This window comes from Coenobita brevimanus, chromosome 24 (genome assembly GCF_032717465.1).
Source record: "Coenobita brevimanus isolate Jiangsu-jjx chromosome 24, ASM3271746v2, whole genome shotgun sequence".
Classification (NCBI taxonomy): Eukaryota; Metazoa; Arthropoda; class Malacostraca; order Decapoda; family Coenobitidae; genus Coenobita; species Coenobita brevimanus.
Window position 1 is genome coordinate 14,912,598 of NC_136977.1, and position 14,054 is coordinate 14,926,651.

Below are 14,054 nucleotides of genomic sequence, written 5' to 3' on the forward strand. Positions count from 1 at the left end.
ATTAAAGCCAATGTGTCAGTACAATTGAAACACTTTTTTTTTTTCACAAAGACAAATAACAAACAAGTGTCATTAACAAGCAACAGTAACCACATAATCACCTCATATTTTGCTTCTGCATGATCTTTATTAATTTAATGGAAAACAATTGAATATTGCATTTGTGGGAAACTGTTTTAAAAAATGTGATGTCTGTCAGTGGCAAAAATGTGCCAGTCTCTCCATGTGATATTATTTAAATGAAAGGCTTAGAAGACAGAGTTAAGAGAGATGGAAATGATGAAAGGCTTGAGCAAGAAACTACTTGTACTGGTTTTTAATAGTCAGTTCAGGTTTCTGTGGCCCTAGTTTATGCATTCTTCTCCCCTTTCAGTCTATATACATGCTAGAAAAAAAAAAAAAAAAGAGGGTGACAAAAGGTGGTGCCTGCTTTTCAGCAGCATCGCAAGGCCACAACCAATGATGTAACGTATCTTCACATTGCAAGCATTGTTTATTTGCCATTCTTTACTTAGCTAGTTTTTCTTGCTTCCTGCACAGTGCTCAACCACTGTCTTTGACTTCTCTTATATGAATTACCGCTTGTTTCAGGACTTTTCCCAGGTAGCTTTTACTGTATATGTTTTGCTTCAGAAAAGACTCATTGATTCCCATCTGCTTCTCTTTGCTTGTGAGAGTTCCTGGCCATTTGAGGCTTATTCACAGACTATTTGTTTCTACACACTGTAAGAATATGTTTTGTATATGAAGTTAATCCTGTAATTTTACTCATTTAACAAATGGAGTTCTGACTGCTGTGCGCTAGCAACACTTCACTGCAACATGGCATTCTCATGATATCCTCTTCCTTCCTTTTGATTACATGCAATTTACTGATTTTATGATGTCACTGGGTGTGTGCACATTGGCAACATTTTAGAATATGAGATGATTCTACTGGTCACCTTGCCATCAGTACTGGCTACCATTCAGGTACTACCTCATACTCATTTTTAATGCATCATTTTATACAGGACTAGAAGGCTATGCTGTCTGTTAAGCTAGGCCAATAATACTCACGTAGTACTGTGGTTTCCTCCATACTGTCAAAATCCCAGCAACTTTTTGTTCTAAAAAAAAAAGTACACTTTCATAGTTCTGCCTTTATTATTACAGACTATTTTAAGTGTTTTAGGCCTGCACACTATGCTTGTGTAGTTGGGCAAATATGCAATATTTTCCACTGGACATCTGTGATAGTTTATAAATTATGCTGATTTATACTTTACAATTTATATTCATATAGGTCCTGCCAATGTTAGAATGTGTAAGCCTTGGTCTTCTGATGACTGCTCTCTAGCCTGCTTGATTAAAATGTGCAGCATCTCTGGTTAGTCCCTTTGGCTTGATGTCTACATGAAATATCACCTCATGTCTTCTTGGCTCTGAATTTGGCATTATATCTTCAACATTCATATCTTTATTCCTCTTTCCCCAGTTAACCTCTCACATTCTCCCCAAATGTCTGAGCCCTATAGAGTCATCCCATTCATCACATTACAATATTAATGCATTTTATCCCACCCCTTGCACTCAGACCGGCACTACTCAACCTGTCCCACAGAGGGCATTATTCATCCATCTCACCATTCTCATGCTGGATTGCTCCAACCTGTTGACATCATTCTCTCTTCTCCAAATTCCACTGTTATACATCATATTTCTCACACATCTATAACTTTATGTTAACAGATGAATCACCTTCAGCTATCATCTTCTCTCTTCAGGAATCATCATCCTAGCTCAGAGTCATGTTGCTGGTCCTAAGCCTGTCCAGTTTCCCCCAGCACAGGCAGGGCACTCCAGTTTCCCTTGGATTTCACAACACCACCACTAACCTTTTAACTCATTTCTAGATACCAGGCTCAACCTCCTTACAGTACCAAGTGGAGACCTCCTAGTCTCATCCTCTGGAGCCACTCTATCATACCCTCAGAGCCAGGATCAGCCAGTTGTTTTTCAGGGCCTCTAAGGCTATCTGGCTATGACTGGCCAATATCTTGGTTATACCTAAGAAGCTGATTAGTCAGTGCATCCCTGGGGAAAGGGAAGTACCCTTTGCTTCAAAACACTATCACTCTAAAGACCCTTCCAACATCCATCCTTCACCTGGTCATGGGGATCTCAACAACTGCTGCCATTCCTTCCTACCACAGCTTCTGATATCCCCAGCCAATGACAACCTTATCAAGCCAGAAACCTTGCTTCTTTTCTGTTTCCACTGGTGACTGTTATCTTGGAGGCCCAACCTCTAAACCCCTCTTTTCAACAACTTCCACTATTCCTGATGACTGAAGACAGCCGTCATTCTGATAGTTGTTTTTTTGGTCAAGCTCTTCAAGCTCTTACAATCATCTTGAACATTTGATGCATAACTCAGGGGGGGAGTGTAATGCATTGAAGTATGCTCCTTGCAATCATGCCATGTGCATCTGTTATATGGGTCATGCTCCATTTGTCAATGGCCCAGACGCCTTAGGTGCATGCACTTCTATCTTATGCTCCCAATCAGTGAAAGAATCTGACCTTTTGGGAAGGCTGCCCTGATGATGAATCTTTGCAGTCCAACATCTTGCTGTCTTAGTACTCTTGTTCTCCTACCAACAGGCTGAGCATGCAGAGGACGTCATTTTTTCACACATGATGATGACCAACATGTATATGCATGGATACTGAGTAAAATACTAAAGGACAAATCATCCACGGTGCTAACCATATGTCACCTCTGGAATCACAGCAGCAATCAAAGGGTGAGGAAGTAGGATGAGGTTAGGTGATGAAGTAGCAGTCACAGGGGAAAGGAAGTGGGGTGAGGTTAGGTGATGAAGCGACAATCAAGATGGGTACCTACAGTCAAAGTCCTTCAGAACAACCATCAATAATCCAAATATCCCAATACTCTGAATTTCTTGAGGCGGCAACAAAATCCCCTTAGCAGCGAGGAGTGGAAGTAAGCCAGGAGGACAGCACTCTCCCGCCATTTTCAGTTCATATCTATGACCAGTCAGACACTCTTCTAATAATTCCAATCGATAATCGGACCAATAAGTGGCTACAACAAAGTGGCAATGGCTCCCACTCTTCCTACTAGTCATGGTGGAAATTAAAACTGCTAAACAAAAGTATGTGATACTAACAATAAGCGATAAACTCAAGGCGATAACACAAGTCAGGCACGATGAACCATGTTGGATGATAATGAATGACTTTAAAATTGAGACCTCACTCAAGTGGATTTTTCCTATGGCCTTTATCTATGGATTTATCTGCCTTGGACTTGCTCTTGGGCTTGGATGTACAGTACCTGCCAGCAACTATTCAGCTACTCATCTATGAATTTCTGCTAAATAAAACAATAACCCATATAATTTTAAGTGTTTATTTAACGATCATGTACCTATTTCTGATGTTTTCAAAGGTTCTTCCCAACTGTCCGAAAAAAACATCTGTTCAAAAGACTCTCAGTCCCCTGCCATTCAGGTTACAAGACTTTTACTGTACTAAGAATGTAAGCAGCAGGAAAATGGCAGCGCTTGGATAATGCAAGGTTAGCATCTTCAGTAGTCAGAATATGGACTGGGACATTATTGAGGCAATCCTCATTGCCAAAGGGTCAACCACTCTACAATCAGGTCCAGTTTTCAACCATCAGCCCAATATGAGACCTACCCACATCCCCAAGGTTAGGATCAATGATGCACAGGGTGGCTTTGTAATGTAGGAGCTGGGACAAGATTTACTGACATAGGAGAATCAATGACCCAGAATGTGCAAACTCACAATTTGTTCCTTCTTTTTTCTGTGGTCCAATACCACTGGGATCAGAGTGCAGCTACATTCTTCACTATTCTGGCATGTGTTTTTTTAGTGGGAATGAAATTTATTAGTGGTAGGTGGGGGCACTCACCATCCACTCACTCGATGTAGTGTTGCTTTTGGGTGACTGCCTTTTCCTTTTTCTTCTTTCCTTCCATATTCTTCTGTCATTCTTTCCTTCATTCTTTCCTCTTCCTTATGCCTACTGGTGACTCTACACTCCCTCTTGTCTTTTTTTTCCTTAATTTTTTCCTCTTCCTTCTGCCTATGGGTGCCTCTAAACTGAGTGACAAGCCAAATGGTTTCCTGTACACCGGGAAACCATTTACTATGCTGGGTGGTATAAATATAACCAAATTATGCACCTGGTGGTTTAGTAGGTAATTAAGGCACTCCAATCAGATTAAGCTTGTACAGGTGTATATCCAAGGGGTGGTTGTGGTTTATTGCTCACGTAATGCCACTCAAGGATGAGCGAGGCTGGTCCCTCTCATCCTAAATGTCAGGACCAACTTGCCTGCCCCTGGGCTCCTATGCTTCTCATGGGACAATGGAGAATTTGATAATGATGATAATGATGATGATGATGATGATGATGATGATGATGATGATGATGACGATGATGATGACGATGATTCATTCATTCATTCATTCATTGCCAGATGCCATGTATCCCAGACGGGGTGGCCAAGGGCTTAGAGTTAATTGTTTTACAGGGAGGGGCACTAATCCTCCACCAACCCCACTTGATGATGATGTTATTTATTTCATTCTTTGTTTAACCATTTTGCCCCAAGTCTATTTCCTACTTCCTTTGAAAGAAGCTATTCATCACCCTATAATTGTTTCTTTAGCCAAATTCCACTAGATTTTGCCTTTACCATTCTAAAAACATATTCTATGAAGTCCAGCAAGCAGTCTGGCCAACCTTTTCCTTGTTTAATTTTGCTTTTGAGTCTCCCATCAAAATATGAACTGAGTTTTGTACTTTTCCACAGCTCCCACTACATATCCAAAGAACTTTTTTTATTTCTTCATCCTAACAGGCTGATGGTGGAAAACTTGATTATCTTCTTGCAGCTCTTATTCAATATTAATATTGTCTGCTATTCTTTCATTTATACCAAAGGATTCTAAATTACCACATACTGTACATGCTTACTCACCAAAAATCTTATCCCTCCTCTCTTGTAAACTGCATTTTCTCAATTTGGATTTTGTATTGGTCATATTTGGGCTGTGTTTGTGCTGTCAGGGTTCAGCCATCCAGCCCTACCCAACTACTACTATGAGTCAAACTGACACACTTGCAACACTGTGAGAGCAACCATAAGCTGGGCCAGTGGTTTAGGAAAGTTCACTATATATAAATATATATATATATATATACACTCAATCCTCATAAATCGCGTGTTCATAAATCACGGATTCTTAAATCACGGCTAGGTGGCCGTCAGACTGCCGGAAACCTTAAATCAGTGTTGAGTCACGAAAATCGGGGATCTAGGCACCCAAGTGGGACTTTTCTGTGGAGAACCATAAACCACGGCATTCAAACTGAAAATCGCAACCCAACAACCAATCACCACGTGTCCCTGGTGGCATATGTGCATGCTAATGCCGCCATGTTGTTGTTGTTCTTGTCCCCCCAGTCCGCACACTACAGACCGTCGCTGTGGAGTACGAGAGTTACCTGCCTTTTTTGCACAATTTCCCCCCTGCCTCCTACCTGCCATGGCCCCTCCCGACCCCCCAATGAAGCGCTCTAAGCAGTATGGCGTCAAGAAGCTGCCACAATTGTCATACAGTCAACATTTGGAGCTCATTTGTCGTGTTGAGAGGGGAGAGAAGTTTTCAAAGCTGGTGAAAGAGTTTGGGAAGAACAAGTGCTGAGTGGTTCTAAGTTCTTCCCAACACCACCCCACTCCATTCACTTAAGCAATTTCGTCATAAGATTAAGGTGAGATCCCTTAACATGGCTTATTTCTATTTAATACATGCACTGAATATTCCTAAATTTGTATGATTGTTTGATGATGCCTAGATAGGTGTAGGTAGGGTGCTGTGGGGGCGAGTTGGCCAAAGTCCAGACCCAAATTAATTTTTCACATAAGAGTTATTATTCATAAATCACGGAATTCATAAATCAAGGCAGTGGTCCAGACCCAAGTTGCCGCGATTTACGAGGATTAACTATAATATATATATATATACAGTATATATATATATATATATATATATATATATATATATATATATATATATATATACACATACAGTAGGTTCGCACAGTGCGCGTCATCACAGTGCGCGATTCGCATTGTGCGCGAGTGACCAAAAATCATAAGCAAAAACCGTTGAATGCACGAGTTTACCGCACAGAACGTGAGGCAGAGGCAAGGAGTGGCTCAAAAATGCCATTTTCTATTAGTGCGCAACCACCCCTCACACAGCGTGTCACGTGTCGTCATGTTGATGCGCAGAAATTCCCGGGCATTCTACTGTTCAGGATGAAGAAGATGCAATGTCAGAAGTGTCAGCATTGGACTTTGAAGGGTTTATGGCCGAAGTGAGTGACTTTGATGCTCCTGGGGAAGGTGCTCAAGAGGAGTCTGTGGAGGGAAGTGTTGGTGCGGTGGGAGGTGCGGTGGAGAGTGCGGCGCTGTAAGTGTTGCCGCGCCTCGGAACCCCTGTTATTTAAGGTCATCAGGCCTGTTGTCTACTGTTGTTAAGGTGACTACCCATATTTTTGTTATTGTAGCTATAGCTTTAGTACAATGTCTGAAAAATATGACCTTTAATATATCTCTAAGGGCCAAAAAATGTCCAGGTATGAGGGGGTACAGCCCATATGTAATTATTCCCATAAGATTATGTATCCCCAGTACGCGAATTCCCAGTGCGCGAGGTCATGGACCGCCCAATCTTTCGAGCACTGTGCGAGCCTACTGTGTGTATAAATATATAAATATATAATATATATATATATATATATATATATATATATATATATATATAGAAATACAGTTAACCTCTCAACTAACGCGAGTTTAAACAGCGCGTTTTTGTTTTAACACAAGCAATATTTAAGGAGATATGTTTAACTGCCAGGGGTTTCTCGATTTAATGCAACTTTACACGTACATGATGTTTTCAAATTAGCCGCATGCACCTTGGACAGTCCCGAGCTGATAGACTGTCTCTAGGATGGTTTAATTAATCCAGTTAAAAAATATATATATATATATACACTCAACCCCCTGCTATTGCACGTTCAGCTATCGCGGTTATCTGCTATCGCGCACACATCAAATGCACAACCATACTTGCTATCACGCACCCCAAGACCGCTATCACGCATCGAATTTGAAGACAGGCTAAGCGAAACTTATTCACATAGCACTTCATACAAGGTTTGCCGAGGATACGATGGTTAATCGGAATGATGACATGGTAAAATTGCCGACGATACCACGGGCATTTGGAATTCATCTGAATGAATTCCTGCCAAGGATACGACGGGAAAAACAATGCAACCAAAACCCAGGCGACTTGACAGAATATATCGTACTACAGCACTGAACATTTAGCCTAACACTGAATACTTATTAATACTGTATTTTAGAATAAATATCAATCATTTTGAAACCCTTATAAAGAGTTAATATTTCCTATACCAAGAAAACTGTGATGTCGATAAAGTAATCACGTGTTTACAACTGAGACGGGACTCTGGCAACAGTGTGAGAAGCATGTCCTTTGACGTGGATACGAGGAACATGTGTGACAGCATCCAAGTTTTGTTCCACTTAAATCTTCCTTGGCCGTTCCTGATATGAGGTACCATGTGATACTCCCTTTAGCTGTGGACACTATAGAAATCATGGAGAAAGCAAAAGAGATCTGGCGGCAACAAAGCCACTCCCAAGCTTCCGAGCCCTTCAAACTACCCAAGCCTTCCTTAATCCTTATGAAAAGTTTGATGGCCTTTTATGTTGTTTATTCATTATAATGTTATTATTAATATAGTGATGCTTTATTTTATGTTGGAGGAGAGATTGGCTGGAAATCATAGGCATAAAGTGGTTAAAAGTTAGAAAAATGGGTTACCGAAAAACCAATTAGAAATTTTCCCATCGATTGTTCAGTTCAGCTATCGCAAATTCAGCTATCAAGCGTGTTTGCTGCGACCAATTAGGCGTGATAGCAGGGGGTTGAGCGTATATATATATATATATATATATATATATATATATATATTTATACACTCAACCCCCTGCTATCGCACGTTCAGCTATCACGTTTATCAGCTATCACGCACACATCAAATGCACAACCATACATGCTATCACGTACCCCAAGACCGCTATCACGTACACATCAAATGGACAACCATACATGCTATCACGTACCCCAAGACCGCTATCACGTATCGAGTTTGAAGACAGGCTAAGCGAAACTTATTCACACGGCACTTCATACGAGGTTTGCAGAGGATACGATGGTTAATTGGAATGGTAACGTGGTAAAATTGCCGATGATACCACGGGCATTTGGAATGCATCTGAACGGATTCCTGCTGAAGATATGACGGGAAAACAAAACAGTTTGAAGAAAACCCATTCGACTCGAAAGAATATATCGTACTACGGCATTGAAATTTAGCCTAACTCTGAATACTCATTAATACCGTATTTTAGAATAAATATCAATCGTTTTGAAACCCTTATAAAGAGTTAATATTTCCTATGCCGAGAAAACTGTGATGTCGATAAAGTAATCACGTGTTTACAACTGAGACAGGGCTCTGGCAACAGTATGAGGAATGTGTGTGATAGCGTGAAAGTTTTGTTCCACTTAAATCTTCCTCGGCCTTTCCTGACAAAATGTACTGTGTGATACCCCCTTTAGCTGTGGACACTAAGAAATCATGGAGACAGCTAAAAAGATCTGGCAGCAATTAGGTCACTCCCAAGCCTCGGAACCCATCAAACCACCCAAGCCTTAATCCTTATAAAAGTTTGATGGCCTTTTATGTTGTTTATTTATTTATTATACTGTTATTATTAATATAATAATGCTTATTTCATGTTGGAGGAGAGATTGGCAGGAAATCGCAGGCATAAAGTGGTTAAAAGTTAGAAAATGGGCCACCGAAAAAACAATTAGAAATTTTCCCATTGGCTGTTCAGTTCAGCTATCGTGTATTGAGCTATCACGCGAGTTTGCTGCGACCAATTAGGCGCGATAGCAGGGGGTTGAGTGTATATATATATATATATATATATACAGTAAAAGTCCAATATTTCGGCATCCAATTCCCCGGCAAATCTGACATTTCGGCAGTTTTGAGAAATAGTCCCATTTACGAAAATCTCCGATCGTTCGGCAGATTCTCCGATTTTTTTCGTCAGTCTTGAAATTCTCCATGAGGCTCGCCAGCTAGCTACCCGCCTTTACCCGCCTTAGTGAGTGAGATAGTGAAAGTGATGGAACGAGTCTACCACTGCCATGAAGCTCAGAGGCTATCTCTTTCTCCTATAGCATAAAGAGAGGACAAACATGTAGTGAGTCTAGCATGGGAAAGAGAATCTGTTTCGCCATTCTTCCGAGTTGTTGCCGTGCTGCTGCCGACTTCTCTTGATTCTTCTGTGTGCTTTGTGAACTTCGTACCGAAATACCTCTGAAATTACTATTCGAGTGTGCTGTAAGCACCGTAACATCAGACAGGAGCTTTGTAACACCTGAGTGGACCAGCCGTGTGTTGTGAACAGTATAAACATCTGCGTGCTTTGAAAATGGCCTCCACGTGTGGAAAGATAACTGGTGTTAGCAAGACGCGTACACATAAGATGTGGACTTCTTCCAGCAGTAGCAGACTCCAATCAACCCCTTCTATTGTACATATGTAAATAAGGAACCTACTATAAGTTTAGGTAAGTGCATGTGAACTTGTAGGCCTACTGTACCATTACATTTATATACAGTATGTTCACTAATTTCTTTATTTTTCATATTCATGTACAGTACAGTACAGTGGATATGGAAGTTGTGTAGATTGGCTTGGGAAGAGGGAAGGGTTCCAGAGGAGTGGAAATCAGGTATAATTGTTCCTTTATACAAAGGAAAAGGAGAGAGAGAAGTATGTGGTAACCATAGGGGTATTTGCCTACTTAGTGTGACTGGTAAAATATATGGTAGAATACTCATTGATAGGGTTAGGCATATGACAGAGGAGCTAGTTGGAGAAGAACAAGGGGGATTTAGGAAGGGAAAAGGGTGTGTAGATCAGATATTTGTTCTAAGATGTTTAGTGGAGAAATATCTAGAGAAGGGAAGGAAAGTGTATGCTGCCTTCATGGACTTGGAGAAGGCTTATGACAGAATAGATAAGCAAGGTATGTGGAAGGTATTAAGAATATATGGAGTGGAGGGGAAATTGTTGAGTGCTGTGAAGAGTATGTACGAGGGAGCTAGGGCTACGGTGCGAATGGATGGTGAGCTGAGTGAGTTCTTTGATCTCAAGGTGGGACTGAAACAGGGTTGTGTGATGTCTCCATGGCTGTTTAATATATACATGGATGGGGTTGTAAAGGAGGTGCAGGGTAGAGCAGTGGATGTGGGGGTGGCTCTAATGAATGAGGGTGAGATTTGGAAGCTTCCGGTGTTGCTGTTCGCTGATGATACAGTGCTGTTGAGTGAAGATGAATGGGAGTTGCAAGGTTTGGTGAATGAATTTGGGACAGTGTGTAGGAGGAGGAATCTGAAAGTTAATGTAAACAAAAGTAAAGTTATGGTGTTTGAGAGGAATGAAGTCACAGTGTGCAGTGAGGTTGGATGGTGAGGATATGGAGAATGTGAGTGCATTCAAGTACTTGGGTAGTGTGATGAGTAAGGATGGAACTTTGGGGGATGAAGTGCGTGAAAGGGTACAGCAGGGAAGGAAGGTTGTTGGTACACTGAGAGCAGTGATGAGAAATAGGGAGGTGAGTATGGAAGTTAAGAAGTCACTGCATGATAGTATTGTGATCCCTACCCTGACGTATGGAAGCAAGGCATGGACCTTACAAGAGGGGAACAAGTCAAGAGTGAGAGCAGTGGAAATGAGTTACTTGAGAGGAGCATGTGGAGTGACGTGGAGGGCCAGGTTGACGAATGAAGAAGTGAAGGAACGCTGTGGGGTGGATGTGGATGTGGTTGAGAAGATTAGGAGAAATACACTGAGGTGGTTTGGACATGTGGAGAGAATGGAGAATGAAAGACTGACTAAGAGGGTGTATGTGGGTGAGGTGGGAGGAGGGAGAGGGAGAGGTAGACCAAGGATGAGGTGGAGGGATGGAGTTGAGAGGTATATGAGGGAGGGGGGGGTGAGTTGGGGGGAGGGTAGTCAAATGGTGGGTGACAGAGCGACTTGGAGGCGTTTTGTCTGCGGCCACCCTTTGCGGGATTAGGACGTCGGGCTATAGATAGATAGACAGATGTACAGTACACCCTCATTATCGACGGGGGATAGGTACCTAAGATACCCGTCGATGCCTAAAACCGTCGATACCGATTTTCGTCTGGTCAGGTACCCTTTATTTATATATTTTAATATCCCTTCAATCACTCGTATGTAATATGGAGTTTAGTTTTAGTGTTTCTTAGAAATAAATTAGTTAGGCAACTGAAAAACTGAATATCATAATAAAACTACTTATATTAAGTAAAGAATTATGGAAAAAATAGCATAATCTCTGATGTTGATGCATAGTGGTCGTACACTGGACCTCAACTTGTAATGGCTGCTGTATCATCACTTCTCTCTCCACTTACACCTCACTTCATCTAAAAATAAAAGGCGAAACCAGCAGTTGTAGCCATCCATATGTTTACATAACCGAGTGTGTAAAAAAAAAAAAAAAACTAAAGCAGCAGTGGTGGTCATTCATACGTTCTAATAACTGAGAGTGTGGGGCAAGTGTTACGTTAGATCAGCTGTTCGCACCGATCTTCACAACACACGTCAGTGCTGCTAGCTCATACCAGAGAGACCATGCTCTCCTATTTACTTTCATTCTCAAGAGCTTCCTTTCATTCTTGATATTCCATTTCTCCCAGACCTAAATTTTCACGACTGTATGGCAGTTTATGCTATCAAAGATGAATCTTAGCCTAGCTTTCGCTAGGATCTTCTTTTAGGAAAATTCAACTCTCCTTATGCTCGTATATTTCACATTTAATCTCTGCCTAACTTTTGCAAGAAATATCCTTTATTGACAAAAATCCAACTCGTCTTTAACATTATAACAAATGATACAGGAGCATGGGTTTTATCATATGTCCTTCTGCATTACCACACAACAGCACAGACACACGATCTTTTGCTGCTTTAAAGCCTGGCGCACTTTTCTCCTTCTTCGAAATGTACGTTCTTTTAGGCATTTTCTTCCACCACAGGCGTGTTTTGTCCGCATTAAACACTTGTTCATGCCTGTACCCTTTCTCCCTTATAAGTTCAGCAAAGTCACTTGGGTACGATTCTCCTGCTATCTGATCTGCTGAAGCTGCTACACCAGTCATCCTAATGTTATGTAGGCCATACCTTTTCTTAAAATTCTCGAACCAGCCCTTGCTGGCTGCAAATTTCTTTTGCCTAGAAGCACCAACATTACTAGGCCTATCACCATCGTCATTACTTTCATCACCATCATCACTATTTTCACCTGCCTCACTTTCATCACCATTATCTTCACCAACACCACTGCTTTCACCAGCAAACCGAGCGTAGAGTTGTTTTGATTTGTTTCTGATGAACTGGGAGTCTAGCGGCACGTGTCGACGGTTTAAGTCCTCAATCCAAATATTCAGTGCCTTTTCCACCTTCACCAAGGCATCATTTCTCACATGCATCGTTACTTTAGCCGATCCTGGTGTGCACGAAGCCAGAGCATCTTTAATGTCTTTTTCTCTCCATTTTATGCCACGAACACTGGACTCATTCATGCCATACTCGCGACCAACCGCTGCATAGCTCATTCCACTTCTAAGTTTTTGTAATATTTCGTTCTTTACTTCCAAGGTAAGTACTTTCCTTGCTCTCTTAGCTGCCTTATTTCCAGTTGGAGTGTTACAAGGGCGCTTCGGAGCCTTGATGATCGCGAAAGCAGGATAGATGTGGCCGAACACGATATGAGAACAACAGACAAACGTGTACTGATGCTGTTGTTTGTTGGGTCGGCGGGAACATGCTGCGAGCAGCCAGAGACACCTGGCAGGATGGCGCGCAAACTTGCTAGGAGGTGCCAATATAATTCTTTATTTTTTTAATAATAATAATTTACGAGGGGTGATTAGAAAGAAATGACAGTGAGTCCATAAACTTTTATTAGCATGAAGAACTATCAAACTATGACTCACATTCCTTCAAAGTACTCCTCTCCAACCTCTATGCAGCGTTCCATTCTCTTTCTCCACTTCATGAAACAAGCATGGTACTCTGAAGACGGTATACTTCGGAGTTCTGAATTGACGGTCCGTGCCAAGTCTTGGATGCGATGAAATTGCTTCCCAGCGATGGCAGATTTAATTTTGGAAACAACCAAAAGTCACAGGGAGCCATGTCAGGGGAGTAGGGTGGGTGGGGGAGCAAAGTTATACCTTGTTGTTCCAGGTACTGCATAGTGAGGCGAGCTTTGTGGGGTGCAGCATTGTCATGGTGCAGCAAAAGGCGAGACCGACGGCGGGTTGGTGCGGTGTTGGCCTTGTGTTCCAAAACTTGTGGAAATACCTGGTCTGTGTAGTATTGGGCTGTGATAGTGGACTTTTCAGGCATCACATCCATGCATTTTGGTCCTTGAGAATTGAAAAAGATGGTGAAAAGGCGCTTCCGGCTGTGAAATCCTTCCTTCAAAATCTGAGGTCGAGGGTCTTCATCGCCCAACCACACCATGTTTGACTGCTTGTCAAGGGTTGTGAAGAATGAAATCCAACACTCATCTCCAGTAGCAACATCTGAGAACAGTTTTGGACCATTTGGTTCAAATTCAGCAAGCCAGACACGACAAATCCTCACCCCTTCAGCCTTTTGCTCATCAGTCAACAAATGGGGTATCCATCGACAACACTTCTTCCTAAGGTGTAATTGTTCATGCACGATGTCATATGCACTCCCATAACTGATATCAAGCTTCAAGGCTAAGAACCTAAGAGTTACAGTT

The 14,054-nt window shown here is 41.7% G+C and overlaps 1 protein-coding gene across 5 annotated transcripts in view; it reads right to left on the bottom strand.

Annotated features, from left to right (window-relative positions):
- The window catches only part of Khc-73 (Kinesin heavy chain 73), a 1,251,394-nt gene that overhangs the window by 608,564 nt on the left and 628,776 nt on the right, over window positions 1-14,054 (bottom strand). The window lies entirely within an intron of this gene.